Raw genomic sequence first — 8,539 nt, 5'->3', positions numbered from 1 at the left:
TGTGTTAAAACCAACCAACCAACCAACCAAAAAACTAAAGGTTTTGGACAACTGGGTAAGGCACTGTAACTGGGGCTGGTGTGCGGTACAGAGGACATGCTTATAAAAATACAAGAAAAGACCTTTACACCATGTAAAAGCATACAAATCTAATGTAACTTGGCTAACTTTGTGTGAATAGTGCATATTTTCTTAGAGTGACAAATATGAGCAAAACCAACCTGATGAGTAAACAGCAGCATTTCCGAGGAAGTGCTGCTATATCCTGGCTCCCTATTTCCTGCTCTGGGAGGTTTCACTGACAGTGATGATGACATATCTTCTGAGGGTGTGGAAATACCACTGGACAACCATTTCTTTTGGGGTTTTTTGGTTTGTTTCATCCCTCCCCACCCTGAACATTTTTGTTCCAAAATGTTGCCTGATGCACATTGCCTGTGCCGCATGGGAGTAGCAATTTGGGTGACTAATCCTCCCATTTTCCTTCTCAGGTGGTGCTCTCTGGCTAAGTGACGCCTTCCCAGGGCAGCACGTCTCCTGGGATGCCTCGTGGCAGGGGCATGGTCTCTTTCAACTGAGAAAGAGATGCAATACATCCCGGGAAACACAGCTCCTCCAAACAGCTGTGCTCAGGGGAGAAGGGAGCAGAGGGCCTTCATCTGGGGCAAGGTTATGTTACGTCTTGGCGTGCCTGTTTGGTGCCAAGTGGGAAATACTTGGCATGACATGGCTGATAACCATGTTTCATGTGCTTGTAGCTCTGAGGTGCTGTCAGGAAGAGGGGAGACCCTTTCCCTGCCCTGGAGCCAGACCCTGCGTAAGGAAGGAGAGCCCTTCATTTTGCCGGTTGAAGGAGAGATGGGATAAGGTGCGAGGAGGCGTGTAGCAGCTGGGCAGGTTAGGTATCTCCTTGCGCCGCTGGTGCTGGCTGGCTTCCCCTGGGTCAAGGGCTGAGCTGCATGTGGGGCTGAGCTCCGCACCCTCCAAGGGGTTTGCCGTCTGCCAGATTTGGCATGGGCTGTGCTCGCAGCCGTGGTAAGAAAGCCAGGTGAGAAAATACAGCAGCACTTCCTTGGAAATTTTGCCGTTTACTCACGGGGTTATTCATTTTCGCTTGTATCCGGCACTCTTGTAAGACAGCATGAACCCAGCCGCACCCATATGCTGTTGCATGGGACTGGCCTTGCGGCGGGGACCACCCCGGCACCCCCCGGCCAAGGGGGCAGGAGCAGGGGCATCTCTGCAGCAGGGCAGGTCTCACGGGTGGGTGCTCGGGTGGGGACCCCCGGCCAAGGGGGCGGCAAGGCGGGTCCTCCTGCGGCCCCGGGCGGCGCTCCCGCTGCTCAGCGGCGGCTCTCCTGGGCAGGGCAGCTCGCCCAAAAAAACAGATTTGGCATTTTACAGCGGTTTTGGATTTATTTTTTTTTTTTCCCCCCAGCTTTTAGGACGGCACCGTCTAGCGGGCTGTGTGAGTATTACTGCCCGCCCGAGGAGCTCCCGGCCCAGCGCGTCCTTTCCCGCAGCCGGTGGTGGAGGTCGGGCGGCGCCGCAGCATCGCTCGCACCCGCCGCCCGGGGATGCTGCGGGCCGGCCCCGGGGATGCTGCCCTCCGGCCCCGGGGATGCTGTGGGCCGGCCCGGAGGGTTTGTGGCCTCCAACTCCGCTAAGGGACTCAGTGCAAGCACCTCTCGCCAGCCTGCTGCAGGGCTTGCTGCTCCCTGTGTCCCACATGCTCAGGGAAACTGTGGCGATTTTCATCATGGAATCATAGAATGTGTAGAGTTGGAAGGGGCTTTAAAGATCATCCAGTTCCCACCCCGCGCCATGGGCAGGGACACCTCCCACTAGATCAGGTTACTCAAAGCCCCGTGGAGCCTGGCCTTGAACACTTCCAGGGATGGGGCATCCACAGCTTCTCTGGGCAACCTGTTCCAGTGTCCCACCACCCACAGAGTGAAAAATCTCTTCCTAATATCTAATGTAAATCTATCCTCTTTCCAATTAAAAACCTTACCCCTTGTCCTGTCGCTGCGCTCCCTCATAAAGAGTTCCTCCACATCCTTCCTGTAGGCCCCCTTTAGGTACTGGAAGGCCACTATAAGTCCTCCCTGGAACCTTCTCTTCTCCAGGCTGAACAACCCCAGCTCTCTCAGCCTGTCCTTATAGGAGAGGTGCTCCAGCCCTCTGATCATCTTTGTGGCCCTCCTGTGGACCTGCTCCAACAGATCCATGTTCTTCTTATGTTGGGGACCCTAGAGCTGGACACCGTACTCCAGGTGGGGTCTCACGAGAGCAGAATAGAGGGGTAGGATCACCTCCCTCAACCTGCTGGCCACACTTCTTTTCGATGCAGCCCAGGATGTGGTTGCTTTTTTGGGTTGCGAGTGCACATTGCGGGCTCATGTTGGGCTTCTTATCAACCAACACCCCTAAGTCCTTCTCCTCAGGGCTGCTCTCAATCCATTCTCCGCCCAGCCTGTATTTGTGCTTGGGATTGCCCTGACCCAGGTGCAAGACCTTGCACTTGGCCTGGTTGAACTTCGTGAGGTTCACATGGACCCAACTCTCAAGGTGTCAGGTCCCTCTGGATGGCTCAAGGTCCATCTGGATCACCCATCATTCAAGCTGGCATGGGACAATGTTAATAATTCTCTGACAATATTTGTATTAGTATATTAGTAATTCTCGCCAGTCATGTTTTTTCTCATGCTTCATTCTGGTTGCTTTCTAGTGCTATTCCCCGCTCAGCCCAGCCTCAGCCCTGCCCCAGAAAGCCTGGAGAGGAGAGGGAGATGAAGAGGGAGATGAGAAACTGAAATTGTGGAGATGTACCAATGTGGAAGTTGCAGATGGAGGGGAGGGAGAGTGTGAAAGCCCAGAGGCCTGTGAAGTGCCCTTGTGCCTGGAGAGGTGTTAGGCAAGATGTGGAATAGTTATTTCAGGGTCAGAGGACAGAAGAGACAAGAATTACTGAAAAAAGCAAAGTCTGAAAGCCCTGAGCCACCTAATGTTATTTTGAAGTTGTCTCTGCTTTGAGTGGACACTGGACTGTGTGACCAGCAGAGGTCCACTGCAGTCTAAATTATTCTGTGATTCTACAATTTTGCTCTATGTCTGCATTTTAAAACAGCAAAATTCTCCTTTGGTGGTGTATGGTCTTTTGGGGAACCATAATACTGGCATTAGCCTCATAAAAACTGAGCAGTTACTTGTCTAAAGTACTGACACATCGGTCTGCAGCATCGGCACATTTCAAATGTTATTGGGGTCATCTACCTCCCTTGGAATTACAGCATGTTTTCTGACATTTTTGGAAAAGAAAAGGAAGACTACACTGGAGGGTCTGGCTGTCAAATTAGGGCTTTGCACATTGACTGCATTCTTGAAAATATAGTTTAAGAAGTAGAGAAACCTGTTTGCTGATCACAAAACTGCCTTCATGGAGGGCAGAAATGGAATGTTTTAGATTTGAGGGAGAGGGACACAACAGATAATTCTTGACTCTGCAGAGTTCATAGCATGTGTGCTATTCTGTACAAACAGAGAGGAAGATCTACAGATTTCCAGCAGGGCAGCAAATGCACATTCCAGGAACGCTTAAAGTGAGTAATAGTTGAATTTCTGAAGAAAAATTGCAAGGTCAGTTAGTGCCTTCTGTTAGCACAAGCAACACGTAGAGGGAAGTCTTAGTTAACTTTTGAAATCTGTTGGACTTGAGAGCACGAAGTGCAGCTGACGTTGTTTGTCTTCCCCTCCCGGCTGGAGAAGTCATCCTGACGGCGATTTTGTCCCCTGGCAGGGGTTGAGGGTCACACATGGTTTTCTGAGGGTGCAGTGACCAAACAGCTGTCGGTGCAAGCAGATGAGAGTGAATGGCAGTGGAGCCAGGCCGTGTTGCGCAGGTCAGGATGCCCTGCTCAGGCCCGCTGTCCTCCCTCGTGCCTGCAGCAGGGATGGGGCTTACTGCTTCCCCCCCACTTCACAGGCATCATTCGGAATAGCTGCCATGTGCTTAGGTTTATAGACACATCAGAAAAAGGCTCTGTTGTGCTTATTCTGCATAACCGAAATATATGGGCAGGGAGAGGGAAAACAAATCCCTGGAGGAAGACCACGTCTGTAGCTGTCTGCAGCATTCCACAGCCACGTTTGCCCTTCAGTAGTTTCCACGTTATAAATGCTTGGGAAGAAAAGGATGAGCTTTGCAGACACTCATGTCATTTAGGGCACAGCAGGTGCCCAGAGGTGAGACCACACTAAGCATGAAGAAAGGACCACACCGGACACCTCAGACCCGCTGGCTCTGTCCCATCTCCAGCAGCCACCTTTTCCTTGGGGTGACGTGCCCCCTCCAGCACCCCCCTGCGTGCCCCCAGGGCAGAGCAGCCCCCCAAGAAGGGGGTCGGGGAAGGGGCTGGAGTACCTGGTTGCTGGTACCTGGTTGCCAGTGAAGGTGCCTGACCTGCTGCTGCTGCACACGCCACGGTCCTGCATCCTCTGTGTGCTGCTGAAGCTTGAGGAGAAACAAAATTACTGAATTTAAAAATAAGAAAAAAGAAAAGAAGTAATATAAAGAAAAGGATTTGCACTCCCCCGTGCCTTCTAATGTAACCATGAAGCGGAGCAATTTTGAGTATTTATTCTCTTATTCTCTAGGCACCTGCTGAATATTTATTACTGTAACGTCCCTTGCGCCTTTCTGAATGTTCATAAACAGCTCAATACCAGTGATTTGAGCATTCATCGCTTTAAACTGAAGCCAATAGTTACTGAAAGAAACTGCTTATTCCACACAAGTTCCCCACGTCTTCCGCAGAAAAGGTGATTAAGGGACAACTATAACTCGGGGGCTCTAGAATATGATAATGACGCCCTGCCTTTGGGAATGAGCCATCATTAATTACCTGCCTTGGAGTGATTTGATTGTTGCTGGCGGGTTTCAGACAAGCCAGCTCCCAGGTGCAGACCTCCTTTTCCTTGAAAGAGGGGAAGCATCTGCGTAATGGAACACGGCATTTCACAGCCGGGGGTCCTGGGGCTCTGCCGGCCTCTGGGACCTCGGCGAGTGCTCTGCAAGTCAAGAACAAGGACTTCGCGTGTTTGCACGTAGGCGAGGAGAGAAACCAAATGAGTGGATGTAAAAAATAGTAAATAAGCATTCAAAGCTGAAGCTTTTTTTTTTTTTTTTTGATTTTTCATTGGAAGTGAGAACTGCACAAATAGGTCAATTTCCGCCCCCCCCCCCCCAAAAAAAAAGGGCAGTTGGGCTTGATGGAAAAATAACTTTATGCTCTCTCCTTTGCTTGGGCTTCACAGTTTTGTGAACATGCGTCGATAAGTCCTTCTTAGTCAGATCTGTGGGATGCCGATGAAGACACCCAGACCGTAGAGTGCATATCTAGAGCTGAAACTGAGCTGGATACCCGCCTTGAGTTCCTGCTGAATCCTGGGGGGACACCACCTGAATCCTGGAGCCAAGCTGGCCGTGGGAGCACCCCCTGCTCTGGTTCTTGCCAGCATAGGTCCTGCGGGACGCTCATCCTCATCACTCCTTCAGAGCTGTGACCTGCATTAGAGCAGGGTCTGGAACCAGACCAATTCTTCCGCATCCATCCTGGCAGAATTTCTGTCTTCTCACAATACATTTGTTTTTTTCTTTTTGGGGTCATTTTACTGGTTTTGTTTTTGGTTTATTTTCACATGAGGTGGTGGGAGGATTGGTGTAGGAGACAAGGCCAGTGGATCCATGCTCAGACTATGAATCACTGTTTCTTGGCTTAATTTCCTCAGGAAGTGAAGTTTATAGGATCATGCCATTACTCTCTCTGTTTTCCTCACCCTAGTAACTTTTAGATCCAGTTTGAACCAAGCTGGGCAGGCGGGTAGACATATCAAATAATATGAAATGTCAGTATGTGTTGAGTGAAAATAGCTGGAGAAGCTCCTGTTTCTTATGGAGGGAAAAACCAAGGAGGTCCTGCCTTATCAGATACCAGAGAACATAGCCCAGTGGCTGGGATTGAGAGGGAAATGCTGGATACTGGGACACACTGGTTCAGCTGCTCACACAGGCATCGCGTCTGTTCAGCAGTGGGGAAACACAACTCAGACAACCTCCAATCACTTGCCAGCGGGGCACTGGTCTGAGCACTGAGTCCTGCTCTCTGCTGCAGTTCGTGGGTGGGTGCTTCAGGTGGTCGGGGTTTAAAAGAAGGTCTGGTCCCACTGCTGGAACAGGGATGGTCGATGCCTGGGCCAGCAATGCCTTCAACACCTCGTGGGAGAGACCGATGGACCGTCACAAGGTGGCTGGATGGTGCAGTCTTGGCCCAGCCACCCCACCGCAGATGTGGTCCGTGGTGGTGACATGACACATGCATTGGCTGTAACCATTTTTCTTAGAAGGGGGATGGAGGCAAGTGGTGGGAGAATGTCTTCCTGTGCTCCAGAGATCGTCCAGTGGGATGTGGTGTGTGCTATTGCAGAAAGAGAAATAGTGCACCAAGCTCTTAATACTATCACCGTGTTCAGAAAAATGGGGTAGGGTTTAAATATGATGTTCGTCTTTTTCATCAAGCTGGGTGCGGTGCTGAGCCAGATGGGTGCAGTCTGTATTGACAAGGGCACTCGCTTTCTAAGAAGGAGTTTTGTTCATCCATCCATCTGCTTTGTATCCATGCAACAGTGAAACAGAGCAGCTTTTGCATATTTATACCCTTGTTCAGCCTGCAGCACTATGAGAACCGAATGACACGATCGCAGGGAAGTTTGTCCATTTAGAAACACTCCAGCAACCACAGCAGAATAAATGTGAAATTAATGTTATCACTTAATTATTTTTAATCAATAGTAGAGCTTGGCAAATTCTGCAAAGAAGTATCCGTCAGTGTGAGCTCAAACAAAAATTGTGCTTTTGCTTTGGTATTCACTCTCCTTCTTAATGGTGCTCTGAGAATGTGCATACAAATGATTTGTGCTCAGCTGAATGCAAGTGCGGTGCGGAGAGGCCGTTCTTCAGAAGGGAGGGTGGCCTTGTGATTAAAGTGCTGAGTCTCAGGAGCTCGGGGACAGGTACTTAGTGCTGTTGCAAACTTTCTTTGTGACCTTGAGCAAGTCATTTAGGGGAAGCGTTTTTGAGCATGTACTGGATCAGGCACTTGGCAGTCAGTTAGGATTTGGTTGCTGGATCCTACCTTGTGAGTTTTGAAAAATTTTGCCCTGTATGTGTCTAAGTGGTGCAAAATTTGGATAATCATATTTCCTGTCATCTGTAATTTGTCTTGTCTACTTACACCATAGACTGTTGCAGGCAGGGGCTGTCTCTACCTGTGCGCTTCTGGGGCTCCCAGAGCAGCCCTGAGACCTCTGGAGCCGCTGTTGCAGAAATCAATTTGCACAGAGTGAAAAACCCTACCTAGGTTCCTGAAATGGCCATCTCAAAAGTGCTTTGATTTCCTTCTAGCCATGTGCTGTTCTGGGCGGGGAGCAGAGAGCACAGGAGCGTGTCCTGCCAGGTCTGTGTGATCCCTGTTGGCTCCTCCTGGGCTGTGACATCTCAGGCACCACCTCCAGGGTATGCATCCACCATGGCTAGAAGGTCCAAAATCCTGGAGGTCAAGGAAGATCAAAGCACCTGGCACAGTAGTTTTTTACCCCACTTAGACATGAGAAAATGCTCGCGCACCATATTGAAGAGGAAAGTACAAGAGCAGGTTTAAGACAGGACAGCCTTTGGCAGGGTGAGAGCGATGGTGAACAGCTCACTGACAGCGCAGAGATGGCCAGGGACAGTCTTGGGGCTTTTGAACCTTTCCCATTAAGCGACACATTAAAATGACTTCTGTGGATAGTTCCCAGGCACAGGAAAGGGCTGTCGTAGCCTGCTAAAATATTGGCTACTGGCCACTACTGTGTAAATGAACACCACGGCTAACTAGATAGTGTCTTTTCTGCACGCTGCAGCAGGATACTTATAACACACCTCTGTATATGCCCAAGATACCTGCCCATGGGCATGTTCGAAAGAGGTTATGTTGGACCGAGACAAAGAGAACACGGTGTGTAGAGGCAGAAATGGCACATTTTTTGGAAACTTCTATATTCTCAAAAAAAATTTCCAGAATTATCTCCCAATTCAAACAAAATCTTTGAACCTGCAGAGAAAAGGAGAGGTTGCAGATTTTGTTTGAGTTTGTCAAGTCAAGGCTGAATTGAGGTGTAGGACCACACCTACTGTGCCGTGAAGGACAGAGGACCTGGACTTCAACAAGGGTGACCTCAGCCCAACTGTTGCTTCTGCTGGCTGCTGTTACTCTCCCTCCAGCTCACCCTGCTTGGACATGTGAAGAGAAGCTGTGAGCAGGACGTACACAGCTCCACACCTTTCCATGCTGGGGTTTTCCCCCTAACCTTGGAACTGGTAGTGATGCCGTGTCAACACCCTACCGCTGTGTCATCTTTGTGTCCTTGCCAGGCTCTGCTCTGCAGATGTCTCACGGCTTCTACTGATGACCACGTAATGGTCACAGCTGCCTGGGCT

The sequence above is a fragment of the Chroicocephalus ridibundus genome, chromosome 1 (genome assembly GCF_963924245.1).
Source record: "Chroicocephalus ridibundus chromosome 1, bChrRid1.1, whole genome shotgun sequence".
Classification (NCBI taxonomy): Eukaryota; Metazoa; Chordata; class Aves; order Charadriiformes; family Laridae; genus Chroicocephalus; species Chroicocephalus ridibundus.
The sequence above is the reverse complement of the archived record's forward strand: the minus strand, read 5'-3'. Positions refer to the sequence as shown.